Raw genomic sequence first — 17,562 nt, 5'->3', positions numbered from 1 at the left:
AATATTTTTTTTATTAAGATGAATAAATGACATTATTTTCTAAAAAAAAATTACAATTGTCATGCTAATTAAAAGGTTTAATAAGACTATACTTATTAAAAATCAATTTTCATATACTTTATAAAAAATATCATGTTTATTTGAACAGCTTACTTAAAAGTAATTAATTGACTTCTTAAATTTTTACAAATGATCTACATATGACTAATAAATTTTTCTTACAGTAATTTTATTCACTCCTTGCTTAAAGTGAAACGCATTTTAATTTGTTTAAAATCTCTTACTATTCAGAGGGTGTTTGTTTTAGTTTTTCGGAGAAGCGTTTAACGTTTCACACCAAACTGCAGGAAATATAACGTTTGGTTAGATTTATATAACCGCCATGTTTAGCATTTTCTCTGGAAACTACAATATTTTGGAGCTTTTCATGAACACCTGTTTGTAGTTATTTTTTATTGACAAAATTATCATTCTTATTTCCACAAAAATATGTTTCTTCTTTAATATTATTTCTATTTCTATAACATAATTACCGAAAAACAAGGTTTTGTTGCGTTCAATAAATTTTTTATTTTTTTATTTTTATATTTTTATTAATTCGTGTAATATACTTTCTATTTCTATAACATAATACCCTCACAGCCCCCTCAAGTTGGCTCAATACTGCAACTGACCCCTCGTACTTATACTTTTAACAAATAACCTCCCCAACTTGCTTATTTCAAACAAATAACCCCTCAAATATGTTATTTCAGGAGTTTTTTTTTTGCTCTTTACTAATGTATCACTAGATTAGTTAGATGTAGTAACCGATAATTTGAAATCTTTTATTTCTGATGTAATATTAGGTTGAATGTTTTTTTGGGTTTAGGGGTTATTTGTTCTAAATAAGCTAACTTGAGGAGTTATTTGTTCCAATTGAGCAATTGGAAGGGTTATTTGTTCGAAATAAGCAAGTTGGGAGGGTTACTTGTTAAAAGTGTAAGTGCGGGGTCAGTTGCAGTATTGGACCAACTTGAGGGGGCTCGGAAGGTATTAAACCATTAATTTAAAACATGTCCATACTAGACATTTTAAATACCAACAACAACAACAGTTCAATATAATTTTACCAAACACTAATAATTAAACAACTAATAACAAACAGGTAAGAGCAACAACAAACAGTTTACTGCAAACCGTAAACAGCTAACAGCAACAACAACATCTATTAGCTACCAGCTGAACCAAACATGTCCTCAATCACATCACATGAACTTAGGAGAGAAAGATAGAGAGTCGATAGCAGTAATGAATACAAGATTAGTCCGCTCGAGGACCAATTTTACATCTGCGTATGTTTATTTTATTTTACTTTTTGCTAAATCGAAACCGCTCAATTTTGTTTTCATATATATACATGTTGTCATCTAAGTGGTTTAAAACTTATTTTCAATACCATTGTAAAACTTCTAAAAAATTAAGCTAGATTTGGACTATAAAAATAAGCTAGAGTCATTTTGAACAAACTTAGGAAATTTATCTCCTATTATATATATTAATCAAGTTGAATTTTGTAATTAAATACAAACTCAATGAGTTGAATAACAACATCAGAAACATGGGACCGAAACAATTGGGTGGTTCCGACAACCGAGAGGTTAAAACTATTCATAATAAGGGTGGTTCCGACAGCCGGAATGTATGAGCCCCTCTAAACCACTGACCAATAGATCACTTTAAAAAAATTTACTGACACAAATAAAACATTTTTAAAATATAGAGAGAATTAACCTTTTTACACAAATAAAAGTAACCAAAGGGTACATCCAAAATAAAATCACATCCAAAATTATTATTTCCAGGTGTACTTAAATATTTATGGAAGATAGGTCCAAATTTATATAGATATATATATCCCCCAAAAATGAACACCTTCACATTCACTCACAAATTACTAATAAGCAGTTTCAATATGGCTAATACTCCTGGAATTCTCACAGATTGGCCATGGAAACCTCTTGGAAGTTTTAAGGTATGTTTAATTGGCGACGGATTCAGAATTCATTGACAAAGGTGTTCGGAGTACTCTCTCGTGATCTATAACTGTTCTGCTCAATTGATAATTAAAGTTCCATATACAATTGTCATGAAGTTTTTAGACGTTTTCTGAGTATTAGAGAGTGCTCAAACCCCTCTAAATAGGGATGGATCTAAGGGGATTGAGCATTCACTGGTCACCGGAAAACGTAAAAAATGTTATGGAAACTTTATATGGGACCTTAATTTTTTTAATGTAAAAACAATAAAAAAAAATCAATTTAACACTAATAAATCACGAGAGACCCCACAATCAGCATCTATGAGTGAATTCTGGTTCTCGTGATTATGGTTGTTTCGTTCAATTGATAATTAAAGTCCCATAACAATTGTCATGAAGTTTTTCTGACATTTTCCAACTACTAGAGAGTGCTCAAACCCTTTTAACCACAAACAGATCTAGGGGGCGTTAGAGGGCTTGACATCCATTGGTCGACGAAAACGTCGAATTTTTTTATGGAAACTGTTTATGGGATTTTAATTTATTATTATTTTTATGTAAAAACACTAAACAAATATCAATTTAGCACCCATAAATCATGAGAGCCCACCACAAGCATCAGTGACTGATTCGGAATTCACTGACAATAGGTGCTTGTGGTGGTCTCTCGTGATTTATGAGTGCTAAATTGATATTTTTTGGGTATTTTTACATAAAAACATTAAAACCTCGTATAATGTTTTCATGAAATTTTTTATGCTTTCCGACGACTAGTGGGTGCTCAAGCCCCCCTAGCTCCTCCTGATCCATCTCTGACAAGCATTCTCTGTCAGTGAATTCTGAATCCGTTTGGTGTTGAGATTTTTTTTTGAGAAAAAGTATAAAAGAAATTAATAATAAAACATGGTGCTAAGAATTTTATTGAATCTATCAATTTCTGCACACCTTAAAAGTACAGATTAATGACTTTTTTATAAGCCTATAATGCAACAAGAAAATATTAGCGGAAAACAATAAAATCTTATTTGTTATCCACTAATATTCTACTAACAAAATCAAATACTTATTTTTAGGAATCATTGAACTAGAATTGGTCAAAAATAACTTTGAATCAAAAATCAAAATCTCAACATTTGGATCCGTCACTCAGAGTTCTTATATTAAACATCGGGTCTTCCATGTCACTCGGAGGACCCCAATTCACATTTGACACATTTAGTGTGACCCCACGTAATAATTAAAATAGTGGGGCCTTTTATAATATGTGTGGATCTATGTTACACGTATCAAAATATGTATGGAAGGTCCTCCATTTGACATGGAGAACCGAGTGCTTCTAATAATTTACCTGTCACTTGAGCTTAATTGCTACTTAATTATCTCTTGCTATTATCTATCTTGATTTAATTATATGTTATTATTGTCTTAAATATGAATTAATTATAATTATGAATTGATTTATGCAGTACATAGTGTTAGCTCCATGGGTGATTAAGCATGGCTACTCTTACTTGGTTAAAGGAGAAAATGATCTTTCAAGTTTTCTAATATTTCCACTGTTGTTATGGAGAATGTTTCATAACCAGCTATGGGTTAGCCTTTCTCGCTATAGAACTGCTAAAGGGAATAACCGGATTCTTGACAAGCCGATTGAGTTTGATCAAATTGACCGAGAAAAGAATTGGTTAGTCTATATATACACTTTAATACATTTCTAGTCCTTTGTATTCGTTCAAAAACGTCAACCGCTCTTTTATACTTTGGAAAGGTCATTTACCCGCTGAATTTGTTGAAGGTGAACTATTGATCACACGAAGTTCATGTAGCGGAACAAGTGAAAATTTTGGACAAGTTAAAGTGTATATCACTTAAACAGGTTCAGAGAGATATATCACTGTAAGCAAGTTCAAATGACAATATAAAAAAGTTACGGGACTCAATATATCATTTAAAATAAGTTCAAGGATTAATAGGATGTTTACAAAATATTAAAGACATTTGATTATTTTTTTTGGATAATGGAGGGGTAAAGGATGAATAAAATAATTTATTGGTCCCTATATTTTTACCTAACACACTGTTCTTTTCTCGTATTTTAATAATACAAAGTTTGGTCTTTAACTTATGTTATATTAAAAAATTTAGTCTCTTATAGAAGAACTAAACTTTTAATAATTTAAATATTTGAGAGGCTAAACTGTTAAATAGAATAAAAGTTAAAGACTAAATAATATATTATTAAAATAAAAATATAAAGATTAAAGACTAATAAATTATTAGTCCATTTTAAACAATTTTAGAGATTAATAGGATATTTATAAAGTATAAGAGACATTTGACTTTTTTGGACAATCGAACAGGTTAAAGGATGTATTAAGTCAAATTTTGTCTTATTCATGCAACATGTTCGCTCTATACTTGGCTAAATAATTCGACCGGTCTGCTAAATTTTAGAGTTATCTCATTAGCTCTTCCGAATTTACTTAAAGTAAAATGATATATTGATCCTTCAACTAGCTCAAACTGACATATTGGTTTTCTAAACTAGTTCGAAGTGATATATTGATTTCCCGAACTTGCTTAACTAAAACAATAGGCGCTATGACTTGTTCAAATCTTTACTTTTCTTTGATAGGACTTACAAAATTAATTATACCACTTTAAATAAAGTCAGAAAATTAACGATGTATTTCCAAAACTCAGGGGTCAAATAAAAGACATTTGATGTATTAAGTCGGGAATTTATGCAAAGATAATCATAATGGTAATTATAATTTACAGGGATGATCAGATAATATTGAATGGTTTAATATTTTACGTCGGAGTGACATTCCTACCAAAGCACCTAGCCACTCATTTACCTGTTTGGAGGACAGATGGCATAATCATGGCCTTTCTATTACATGCGGGTCCAGTGGAGTTTCTGTACTACTGGTTTCATCGTCTTTTGCACCACCATTTTCTCTACTCTCGCTATCATTCCCATCATCATTCCTCCATCGTCACCGAACCTATTACTGGTAATTTCATCAAGTTCTTTCACCAGATTTTAAGGATTGAGTATCTGATCATTTATTTTTCAAATCAACAAATTTCTAAACTTTCACAATACAGTTAAACCTTCGATTTGGGCCAATGGACTAAAGTAATAACCTCGCTAAATGCATTAAGTACTAAAAATATTTAAATCCTTAACGGCCCAATGAAAATATAAATTAATAAGTATTGAATTATATATATATATATATAGACCAAAACCTTTCAATCAATCAACTAGAAGTCATTTCTTCTGCAAAAATGCATCTATAATTGATTGTTTTTTCTTTCCACCTAAACCAAAATGAACACCATCCTTAATTTTTTATAGTGCAAATACAATTTCTGGTATATTTTGCTCATGTTGTAGCAAGTAGTTGTTTAAAGTGACTATTGCTTGAAATGCCTCTTTTGACGATACATTTGTGACAACGCAACTATCATCTGGCTCTGGATCATTTCTATCATTATTGTTCATTATTGACTGGATAATTTCTTCGTCTATATGCATTTTACAATGAAAAATTATCTATAATATTGATTTATCGATAAATGAATAATTTATTCATTTACTGATAAATAAATAATCTCGCTTAATGAATATTTTTTCCGGTCCCAAGAATATGCATTTATCGAGGTTTTATTATATTAAAGATTAAGCTTCAATTTTCATTTTATTAACGATTCTATTAACTAAGACGTTAGTGAATGTCTCAATCATAAAAATTTAAAATTATGAGTTTAATATGTAAATTATTAAAAGTTTAAAAACTTAATCAATATTTTTCTATATTTATTTACATAATCATCTTATTTTTAAAAAATAATAAATAATTAAGATTTTTATTTTTCTCTTTCTAAATTTCGAATATATATATATTTGACTTTAATTAAACAATACCATTTCCTTTTAGAAAAACTACCATTTCAATTAATTAAATTTAAAATTAAATTTCAAAATAATAAACATAATCATTGAAATTGGTTTTTATTAAGAGGCCTCATATACAAACATTTTATATTAATTCATGAAAAATAAATAATTAGAAGTTCACTTCTTGAAACACTACGACCCGTTTATTTCACCATTTAACTGTTTGCTGTTACTGATAATAACAAGTATTAACTAAAAACAGTTGTTTCGAATTTTTACTGCAGCTGCAATTCATCCATTTGCAGAACATCTAGGTTACAAACTTTCTCCTTGCCATACCTTTTTCGACAACGTTATTAACAGGGACGACATCTATCTTTAGTTTCTTTATTTATATTACTTACGTAGAATTCGTGAACAGTATGGGTCACTGCAACTTCGAGGTTATGCCTAAGTGGATTTTCACTGTATTTCCTCCTCTCAAATACATCATTTACACCTCTTCGTAAGTACCTTTTTTAGGACGAATTTATGATTCACTAACAAAGGATGTTTGGAGTAATTTCGTTTGATTTGTAGAGTTTTTCAATGACCAGTGGATACTCAAACTCTTTGACTCTTGAATTTGTCGCTACTGCTCATGGACAGATGAGAGCCGGAGGGCTTAAGCACTCACTGGTTTTCAGAAAACGTTGAAACCTCTATGAATATTTTAAATTTTTGGATAAATAGTGTAGATACCCATTTTGTCCGGGGTTAACTTGCCCCTTTCCCAAACATTTCGCATTGAAGAATACCTATTGGTTGCTTTGGGAATTTCTTCCTAAAACGTTTTACTTATTTTACTTTATTTCGCTCATGATATCTGATCGATTCTTTTTAGGTCTTTAATTTTAATTGTTTCCTCACCTTTAACGTACTTTTTCTTTCTTTCCTCTTCTAAGCTAAACATTACCGGTTTTGCTTAAATTTTACACGGGTAGGGATATTGACTAACTTCTTGTTCACTTTTTTTGTTTTAATATCGATATGTTTTAAATGTATACAAACGTCTCGCAAAGTGATTTCATTTAAAAATATGAAAGGTTAGCGAGCTAATTTGGGATTTTGTTACTAAATCATTCACATCGATTAAGATTAGGTAGCCGTCACATATTAGTACCCTTTTGTTTAAAAAACAAATGACGTCTATTTCCTTTTGTCTTTGACTCGAACAGCAATCGCCACTCTCTTGTTTATCTCTTATTTTTGTCGACCCTTCTACTTATTCGCGTTTTTGTCCTTTTATTAATTAAGACGACATGTCGGAATCGCCACGTATCCACCCCTTTTCATATTCAATATATCAAATTTCTCAAATAAAACTCATAGTTATTAGGGGAAAAGAATATACACTAGAAAAAGGGAACAGATATTAAATTAGTTCGAATTCGTTAAATCTAGAAGATAAAGGAGCAATAGCAGAAAATGGTGAATGTTGAATTAATCAATTTTAAGACTAATAACTCGTCGACAAAAGAACTCGATTCACAAAGCTAAAAATTACCAATATTATTATTTCAAAGTTAATTGGTATAAACTCATTTGTCATAAACCGAAAATAACTTTCAAGATTAAACCAATAATTTTTCATAAACCAATAACTTTGTCGTAGCTAACAATTTCCCCATTTCATATAATTAAATCAAGAAATACAGTGCATTACAATTAGAGTCCCACCCAAAACACAAAATTACAAAAAAGGCTCTCAATTAATCATACAGAGAAGGGCTTTTAATTAAGCCAAAATAGAGTACACATAGAGAGTGAAAAGGGGTGACGTACCTTCTCTAATTACAGCCAGTAAAAAATAGTGACAAAGCCCCCTTTCTACCCAGATCAATTACATCCGCAAGAAAAATCCTTAAATAGGAAGATCCTAATCAGTGAGAGGGGGACGGACAAAAAAGGAAAAAAGAGGGATAAAGAAAGCATCAAGACTACCTGCAGGCAAAAGATCACTTTCTCAGGTGAAATTTCTTCACCAACCTGCCTGTATTGTCATTAAGAATAAGAAACACAGTTCAGAGAATTGTTAGGGAGTTCCTATGCTATAGTGGACAAACTAACTTTTCTATGTGCTACATTCTGTCCATATCATTTAAAGATACCCAACTGTGCATTCAAAGCACCTATAATAAATGAAACTTGTAGCCTCTTGAGGAAAAGAACATATACCCGTAATAAACTAGAGACTAGTCAGATGGAAGATAAGATAGGACTCACAACGCCCTGATAACAACGTAGTGTTAGACTCTTGAGACACAAATATCAAATCCAATCCTAAGGCTGGAGTCTAGCTTTATCTTTGGTCCAATCTTTTGTCTCCTTCAACCAGTCTCCTTCTAGCCTGTAGAAACGAAAAACCTAAACGAATAAGAAGCTTAAACCAATGAAAAGCAAAAATGCAAAATCACACTTATAGGAACCCATACCTCTAGGAACCACGGTTGATTTCTTAGGAGCCTGCATGTTCAGATCGCAGGGGTGCCAAGCACCGATTTAAACGAAGAGAGAGAGAGAGAGTGGACTGAGGGTGTCCAGGAAGAGGAGGGGCGTTAGAATCACCACTGCCGTCGGGGATAGCCGTATTTACGGTTGTCGCCGGAGTTAACGGGCGACGCGGCAGGGGCTTGAGGTAGAATGAAATCTGCCATTTTAGAGAGATTGACAGGCGGAAGAATTGGGAAGGGAGAGTTGGACGAATGCATCTGTAATTTGGGGGAAAATAGAGACCTAGGGTTTATTAAATAATATAAAGGAAAGAGATTGAAGTTAATGGGTCTTGGATTGCTGATGGTTCGGTCAAGCCCAACAACCTCCTTATACCCATCCTAATGTTAATTAGACATTTATTACTTAGTTTAGTTGCCCCATGGTTCAACTGTTATATTTAGGCATGATATATGATTGTTTGCATTTAATTTCCAACAGCATATATGTATTTGTCTTGTAAAAGTTGTTTTCAAATAAGTTCAATAAATAATTGGGTAAATTTAAAAAAAAACCCTTGTGGTTTCACTTTTTTGCCAAAAAAGGATTGTGGTTTTTTTCGTTTTAAATACAGGACTGTGGTTTATTCCGTTATACTATTTACGGATTTGGTGAAGATGCCGTTAATTTGCTGACGTGGCTGAAGGGCAATTATGGGTTTTTAAAAAAATTGGGATAAATTTTTTTAAAAACAACCCTGTGGTTTCACTTTTTTGCAGAAAAAGGATTGTGGTTTTTTTTTCTTTTCAAATACAGGACTGTGATTTATTCCATTACACTATTTACGGATTTGGTGAAGATGTCGTTTATTTGCAGACGTGGCTGAAGGGCAAATATGAGTTTTTTAAAAAAATTGACTATAAAAGGCTTTGAACAACCATGTGAGATTGCGCTCATGTGAGATTTTATAGTCAATATTGTAGCCACAAAATAGTTATAAAAAATTCATCGGTAAATATTGTAGACCCAAAATAGTTATAAAAAATTTATTGATCAATTTTTTTAAAAATCCATATTTACTCTTCAGCCACGTTAGCAAATAAACGACATCTTCACCAAATCCGTAAATAGTGTAAAGAATAAATCACAGTCCTGTATTTGAAAAGAAAAAAAACCATAGTCCTTTTTCTGCAAAAAAGTGAAACCACAGGGTTTTTTTTTAAATTTACCCTAATTTTTTTAAAAACCCATAATTGCCCTTCAGCCACGTCAACAAATTAACGGCATCTTCACCAAATCCGTAAATAGTGTAACGGAATAAACCACAGTCCTGTATTTGAAACGAAAAAAACCACAGTCCTTTTTTGGCAAAAAAGTGAAACCACAGGGGTTTTTTTTGAAATTTACCCTAAATAATTATATGCATATCAAAATAACGATGAAGACAAATGAATTAATTTAAAGCTTTGAGATTGTATTAAAATAGTTATGTTATAGGAAAATACATATTAGAGGCCCTTAAATTCACAAAATTAACGACCTACTTTATACGTCTATGCCATAGGGGGTACAAAGTCGGTCAAAATAATTAAGTAATTTAGAACGGCTCAATTCATATGTCTATGCTATAGGGGTATGAAAGTAGCCAAAATAAAATTAATTAAAATAACCCAAACGGTCCAATTTATACGTCTATGCTATAGGGGTATGAAAGCGGCCAAAATAAAATTAATTAAAACGGTCCAATTTATACGTCTATGCTATAGAGGTATGAAAGCGGCCAAAATAAAATTAATTAAAACGGCCCAATTTATACGTCTATGCTATAGGGGTATGAAAGCGGTCAGAATAAAAATTAACTAAGTAATTTAGAACGACTCAATTCATACGTCTATGCTATAGGGGTATGAAAGCGGTCAAAAATAAAATTAATTAAAATAACCAAACGGTCCAATTTATACGTCTATGCTATAGGGGTATAAAAAACGGTATAACGTAATTAAATATCCTCCCAATCAGTAAAGACTTAAAAGGTGCAATTCACAATCCTTCATTACAAATTTACATCTACAATATTAATTTTGTCCTAAAATTATAAGTTTATTATAAAAAGTATATAAAACAAAGATGAATTAATCAGATAAATCAAGCAAATCTAATGCAAAAACCACATCTTTTAGTACCAATTTTGGACGGGTAGGGTGATTTCTCAATGTTTTCTTCCCTAACGTAACCGACAAACGAACTTAAAATCTCTATTTCGCAGACCCCCTTATCAATTAAAATATACCCAATTTCGGCGTCCAATCACGCCTTAATTTTGATTGGTGGCGACTCTTAAAAAATAGTCTAAAAACATAAAACTATTAATTAACTCGATTTTTAACGCCCGACGTCCGCGCCCGGAAAAATTCCGGTTGCGACAAATAGTTTTCGAACTTCATAATTCCTGATTTTTGATAAAATTAACTACCTTTTCTATTTATCCATAATTTTTTTATAAAATGACAAGTTTACCATTTTATGGTTAATTAATTATCATATATGTTTAACTAAATTTTATATAATATTATTTTAATTAAAAATTATATTAATAATAAAATTATATCATTATTTAGTATATTTAAATAATAGTATAAATTTCATTACTTATTTTTAATTAAAAATATATTAAATAATAATATAATTTTAATTTTAATATTAATTTTCATAGCATTAATATAATATTTTTTTAGAAAAATATAAAAATAACATTTGTGTTTTGACCGATGTGTAAAAGCAGTTCTCGTGGTTTTTTTTTTGGTAGAAAAGGAAAGGAAAGCAAAGCAAAACAAGCAACTACACCGGGATTAGCCTAGAAAAGCTAACCCCAATCATATCCTCTAAAAGAAGAGGAGAAAGAGCGATAGGGGAAACGGTAAGGGTAGAAACACCTAACACCCCCTCATGGCCTGCCGCCGTCAAGTGATCTGCAACACGGTTCTGCACAGTTCTCGTGGTTTAAATGTTTGCAAACATAATTATGTGATTTCTGAAATTTATAGTTAAAAAATGTGAGTCAAATTTTCGGTCAAACAATACTTGTGTTTTAATTAATTTGCAAAGTCAGACAGTGTATTTTGGGTATTTGCAAAATCTGTCTTTTTAATTGCTCAAGATCACACTCTTTTGGGTAAATAGTCATGACAATAAATTTTAGTGAAATCACACAGTTTGTAAACTACACAAAGCACAAAATAACACGTATAAAATAACACCAATGTAGGCTTAACGTTTGAAAAAGAGTCTCAATTTAGGCCTCAATAAACGAAATGTAACACGTACAACTGACAAAACTTAACGGAATAAGATGAATAACGTGTCATGTTCCGTTATCAAGGCCTAACTTGATACTCTTTTTTAAACGTTAAGCCTATATTGCTACTATTTTGTACGTGTAACCTAAATTGATACTTCCCTAAAAACTGTAGGCCTATTTTGGTACCTTATCTCTAAATTAATTAATGATATAAAGATAAAATTGTCATTTATATAAAATTTATTTATTTTAAATAAGTAGTTAGTTTTATCAAAATTCTAACTAAAATAATATCTATAAACTCATAGACAAATAAATTACTTACTTTATAAATTTTTTTTTTACAAAAAAACACTAAAAAAAATCAATTGACCACCTTTAAATTGTCAGAAAGCATCGTAAATACTTATGTCAGTGAATTCTAAATTCGCCACTATTACAACTTATAACCTTTATTCTTCAGTAATTTGCCGGTTCCATTCTCTGTACCACACACAATTCCGCACCAACTACTCTCTATTCATGCCTTTTTACGATTACTTATATGGCACAACGGATAAATCTACCGACACACTTTACGAAACTTCATTAAAACGACAAGAGGATGTAGCAGATGTCGTTTACCTTACGCATTTAACGACACCTGAATCGATTTACCATCTGCGTTTTGGATTTGCTCACTTTGCTTCTAATCCTATATCTTCAAAATGGTACCTCTGGTTATTATGGCCTGTCACTCTCTTGACTATGGCTTTCACATGGGTGTATGGACAAACTTTTGTGGTTGAAAGGAACCGTTTTGATAAACTCAGATTGCAAACTTGGGCTATACCTAAGTACAAAGTTCAAGTATGATTCTTCAATTCTTTTATAATTCAAGTGAAAAAAAAAAAAAACTTGTGTGGTTTCACGGATTTACAAGTAAAGAAACATAGTAATTTTTGATAGCGAAAAGAAAAATAGATGAATGATGTTATTTTTTATAACACGGTAGTTTTCATCTGGTCAGTAATTGACCAAATGAATTTAGCCAGTTTGGTGAGTTATTTATCGTTGATAACATGATAAATTGACTTTGAATAGGTTGGGAGACAAATGTTATCAAATAGCGTTTTAAACCAAAAAAAAAAAAAAATTTATATGGTTTTTGGGAAGTATCAATTTAGCATTTTCCTCATACCCATACTAAAACACACACAATTTAGCGTTTCAAATAGTGTTTTCCTCATACCCATACTAAAACCATACCATTTTACCATGAGTTTGTGTAAAAAAATGGATAAAGTACCATAATAGGTTTATGGTTTTTGGGAAAGTATATAGACTTAACGCTTAAAAATGGTACCAATTTAGGCCTCGATAACGAAACGTAACATATCATTCACATTAATCCGTTTAGTTCTGATTTCTCTCTCCACATACAATTGATAGAACTTAACACAGTAATATGAATGACATGTCACGTTCCGTTATCGATGCCTAAATTGGTAATCTTTTTTAAACGTTAAGCCTATATTTGTGCTATTTTGTACGTGGAGCCTAAATTCATACTTACCCAGAAACCAAACTTATTTTGGTACCTTATCCCTAAAAAAAGATGTACAATTCCTCAACTTTTGCGGGTATAATAAGAACCCCGCAAATGAAAAAGAAGGGGTGCGTAAGGACAAAACCACTTCTTCATAACCCATATAAGAGGTTGATCCTAACGGTTGGGGTGTATCAGCACCCCGTGTGCCTCTACCCCCGCCGGTGGGTCCTAGTAAGAACCTCATTTTATGAGTTCTGTTATTTGGGCCCAAAATTACTCCATATATTCTTATCTGAGTCTAAAGTTATTCCAAGTTTGAAACGTTAAGGATAAAAATTTATATTTTTTTTTGTTAAAGCTATATCTAATTAATATGATGACATTAAAATTTTAACTTTTTGTTAAATGTTGCATTGTATTGCAGTACGACATGAGATTGCAAAATGAAGCAGTCAATAACATGATAGAAAAAGCCATACTTGAAGCAGACCAAAAGGGTGTGAAAGTATTGAATCTCGGACTCTTAAATCAGGCAGAGGAAGTGAATAGACATGGAGACATATATGTGAAGAGGCATCTGAGGCTGAAAACGAAGCTTGTAGATGGAAGTAGTTTAGCAGTAGCAGTTGTTCTTAATAGTATTCCTAAAGGAACTATTCAACTTCTTCTCACGGGAAAACTTAGTAAGGTTGCTTCTGTCGTTGCCTTGAGCCTGTGCCGAAAAGGAATTCAGGTGCATACTTTGTTGATGAATATTTCTAGTGTGGGTGAGAACCAGTATAGATCCCACCTACCCAGATGATGACACGTCAGTCCAATTGCTATCGTGTCAGCATCTGGATGGCCGGACCAGTATTAATTTCCTAATTAAAAATTGACTGATTCAGGTAGCAATTCCCTTTAAAGAAGATTATGAGAAGCTCAAGACATTATTTGGAGCTGATAATTCTAGCAATAATCTGCTTCTTTCATCTAATTATTCTCTCAAGGTACGTGCATAATTTATTTTGTGATCTTATTAGTAAAATTAGGAGCCCATATTTACTATGTAACGACACCGTATTTGATCAAATAATTTGATTGAGATTTCTAAACTTAGCAGATAAATCGTTAGCTTAATTGACATGATTAACACGATTTCTACGTGCCAGAGCAAAGTGGAGATTTAGACAAGTTGAAATGCATTTTACATTAAGCAAAATCAAGAACTAATAGGTCACTTTGAGTAAGTTTAAAGGGTTAATAAGTTACTATAAGCAAGTTCAATGGGATAATAAGTCACGATAAGCCAGTGGCGGATCTACGATTCATTGTTACAGAGCACTTATGGTGCTCTATGGTGATTATTTTTAGGTGTTTTCTCCACATAAATTAAAATGATGTATACAGTTTCTATAAAGTTTTCTGACATTTTCCATTTACTAGTGGATGTTCAACCCCCCTTACCTCTCTTGCATATATCCCTGCTTTAAGTAAGTCCAGAGGGGTGGGCGAAGACATGGGTGCCAGGGGGCCGGTCTTCGGAATCACCCTTTCGAGAGGTGGTTCCGATCCGTTATCCCTAGTAAATTTAGGGTGCAAGATGCCTCCAAAATTATCTATTGAAATTGTTTTGGCTCAGAAAGATGTAAAATGAGATTCAAAAAACAATTTGCCCCAAAAAAGTGTAATTAGATTTATATCGTACAAAAGTAAATAACTAAATGAGTATATATATATATATATATATATATATATATATATATATATATATATATATATGAGATCAGGTGTGATACATTTCTTATGGTGTGACAAGCCTTATTGTGTGACAAGGACCAATTTTGTAATTAACGAAAAGGAGGTGACAAATTTGTAAATAAAAAGAAAGAGAAAATTGTTTTATTTTTTTCTTTAAAATACATTTTTCCAACTTTTCCAACCTTGTTTTTCAAAAAAATTTATACCTTTGGACTCGTCTTAATTAGACGGTCATTTTAAGATCCCAGAAGCTCGGGTAAAAAACATTTTCGGTGAATGGAATCCGGCGATCTGTTTTTCTTTGAGAAACAAATATCTAGAAAATTCTTAAAAAATTTCAGAAAATGTAAAACATTATTCTGAGAAACTTTAATTCTTAACTCAAAATGAGATTCCTTACGGTTTAGTCCCAAATCACGGAATCCGGCAGTTAAATGAGCGTTTTCCGATAAAAAAACCCGAAAGTGCCCAGAAAATTCTCAAACAATTCCAGAAAATGTAAAAACTTATTTGGAGAAACTTTAATTCTTCAGTCAAAGTATAATATCTTACGATTTAGTCCCAATAAAACTTTTTTCTTAATATTATCCATTTTACATCCTTCAACAATTTATTGGGTCAAAACCGTAAGAAATCCCGCTTCGGCCCAAGAATTAAAGTTTTTGAGAATAATATTTTACATTTTCTGGAATTTTTAAGAATTTTCTGGGCATTTTTTTCTCGCCAGAAAACGCCCACCCGGATTCCGTTCACCGGAATTTTTTTTACTTGACCTTCAGGGATTTTAAAATGACCGTCTAATTTAGACGAGTCTAATAGTATAAAATTTTTCGAAAAACGAGATTAGAAATATCGGGAAAATATATTTTAAAGAAAAGAAATAAAACATTTTTCTGTTGGAACAATATAAGTATTATGTTGGAACAAATAGTAAACTGATTTGGAACAATATAAGTAGGATAAAAAACGTGTCCAGAAAATTATTAAAAAATTCCAAGACATGTAAAACATCATTTTAAGAAACTTTAATTCTTGGCTCAAAGCGAGATTCCTTATAGTTTTGACCCAATAAATTGTTGAAGCATGTAAAATTGATAAAATTAAGGTACAAGTTTTATTGGGATTAAACCGTAAGAAATCTCGCTTCGATCCAAGAATTAAAATTTCTTAGAATAATGTTTTACATTTTCTGGAATTTTTTGAAAATTTTATGGGCACTTGTTTTCTCGCCAGAAAACGCCCACCCGGATTCCGTTCACCGGAATTTTTTTACTTGAACTTCAAGGATCTTAAAATGACCGTCTAATTTAGACGAGTCTAATAGTATAAAATTTTTTTAAAAAATGAGGTTAGAAATATCGGAAAAATGTATTTTAAAGAAAAGAAATAAAATAATTTTCTGTTGGAACAATATAAGTATTATGTTGGAATAAATGGTACACTGATTTGGAACAATGTAAGTAGGACAAAAAATGTGCCTAGAAAATTATCAAAAAAAATCCAAAACATTTAAAACATTATTTTCAAAAACTTTAATTCTTGACTCAAAGCGAGATTCCTTACAGTTTTGACCCAACAAATTGTTGAAGCACGTAAAATGGATAAAATTAAGAAAAAAAATTTATTGGGACTAAACCGTAAGAAATCCCTTTTCGACCCAAGAATTAAAGTTTCTTAGAATAATGTTTTACATTTTCTGAATTTGTTTGAGAATTTTTTGGGCGCTTTTTTTCTCACCGGAAAACGTCCATCCGGATTCCGTACACCGGAATTTTTTTTACTTGAGCTTCAGGGATCTTAAAATGACCGTCTAATTTAGACGAGTCTAATAGTATAAAAATTTTCGAAAAACGATGTTAGAGATGTCGAAAAAATGTATTTTAAAGAAAAGAAATAAAACAATTTTCTCTATCATCTCTTTCATTTTATTTACAAATTTGCTACCTTCTCAACAGTGAGAGCCAGGCGATGGAATGTTGAAGCCAACAACATGGTGGCAAGAGCTAAACGACGGCCCGAAGCCAGAGCCTTAGCAATGATCAATATTTCTGCAGTAGGCCTGAGGCCTAACGGCTCAAAGATATAATTGCTAAGCATCATCCATAGAAAATGCACATGATCCTCATCATCCAATTCTCTTTTGAATATTTTCTGGGCATTTGTTTCTCATAGAAAAACAAATCGCCAGATTCTATTCACCGGAATTTTTTTTACCTGACCTTCTGGGATCTTAAAATGACCGTCTAATTAAGACGAGTTAACAGTATAAATTTTTTTGAAAACGAGATTGGAAAAAAGAAATAAAACACTTTTCTCTTTCCTTTTATTTACAAATTTGACACCTTCCCCTGGTTAATTACAAAATTGGTCACTGTCACACAATAAGGTTTGTCACACCATAAGAAATGTATCACACCTGATTTCTCCTATATATATATATATATTCGCCACTACGCTTATATGATCGATTGGATTATTTGATTAAGTAGCTAGAGAGACCATAAATGTATTAAGTTTTAATTAAATCATAAATAATCTATCTTGCTAAAATTGGTATGTATTGTTTATTGATGGAGTTCTTAGGTCTGAAA

At 31.5% G+C, this 17,562-nt stretch overlaps 1 pseudogene; it reads left to right on the top strand.

Annotated features, from left to right (window-relative positions):
• Window positions 1–1,954: 1,954 nt before the first annotated feature.
• LOC136220365 (very-long-chain aldehyde decarbonylase CER1-like) lies at window positions 1,955–17,343 on the top strand (annotated as a pseudogene).
• The last annotated feature ends 219 nt before the right edge of the window (window positions 17,344–17,562 follow it).

Source organism: Euphorbia lathyris, chromosome 2 (genome assembly GCF_963576675.1).
Source record: "Euphorbia lathyris chromosome 2, ddEupLath1.1, whole genome shotgun sequence".
Taxonomy (NCBI): domain Eukaryota; kingdom Viridiplantae; phylum Streptophyta; class Magnoliopsida; order Malpighiales; family Euphorbiaceae; genus Euphorbia; species Euphorbia lathyris.
Note: the sequence above shows the minus strand (reverse complement) of the source record. Positions and strands in the feature narration are given on the sequence as shown.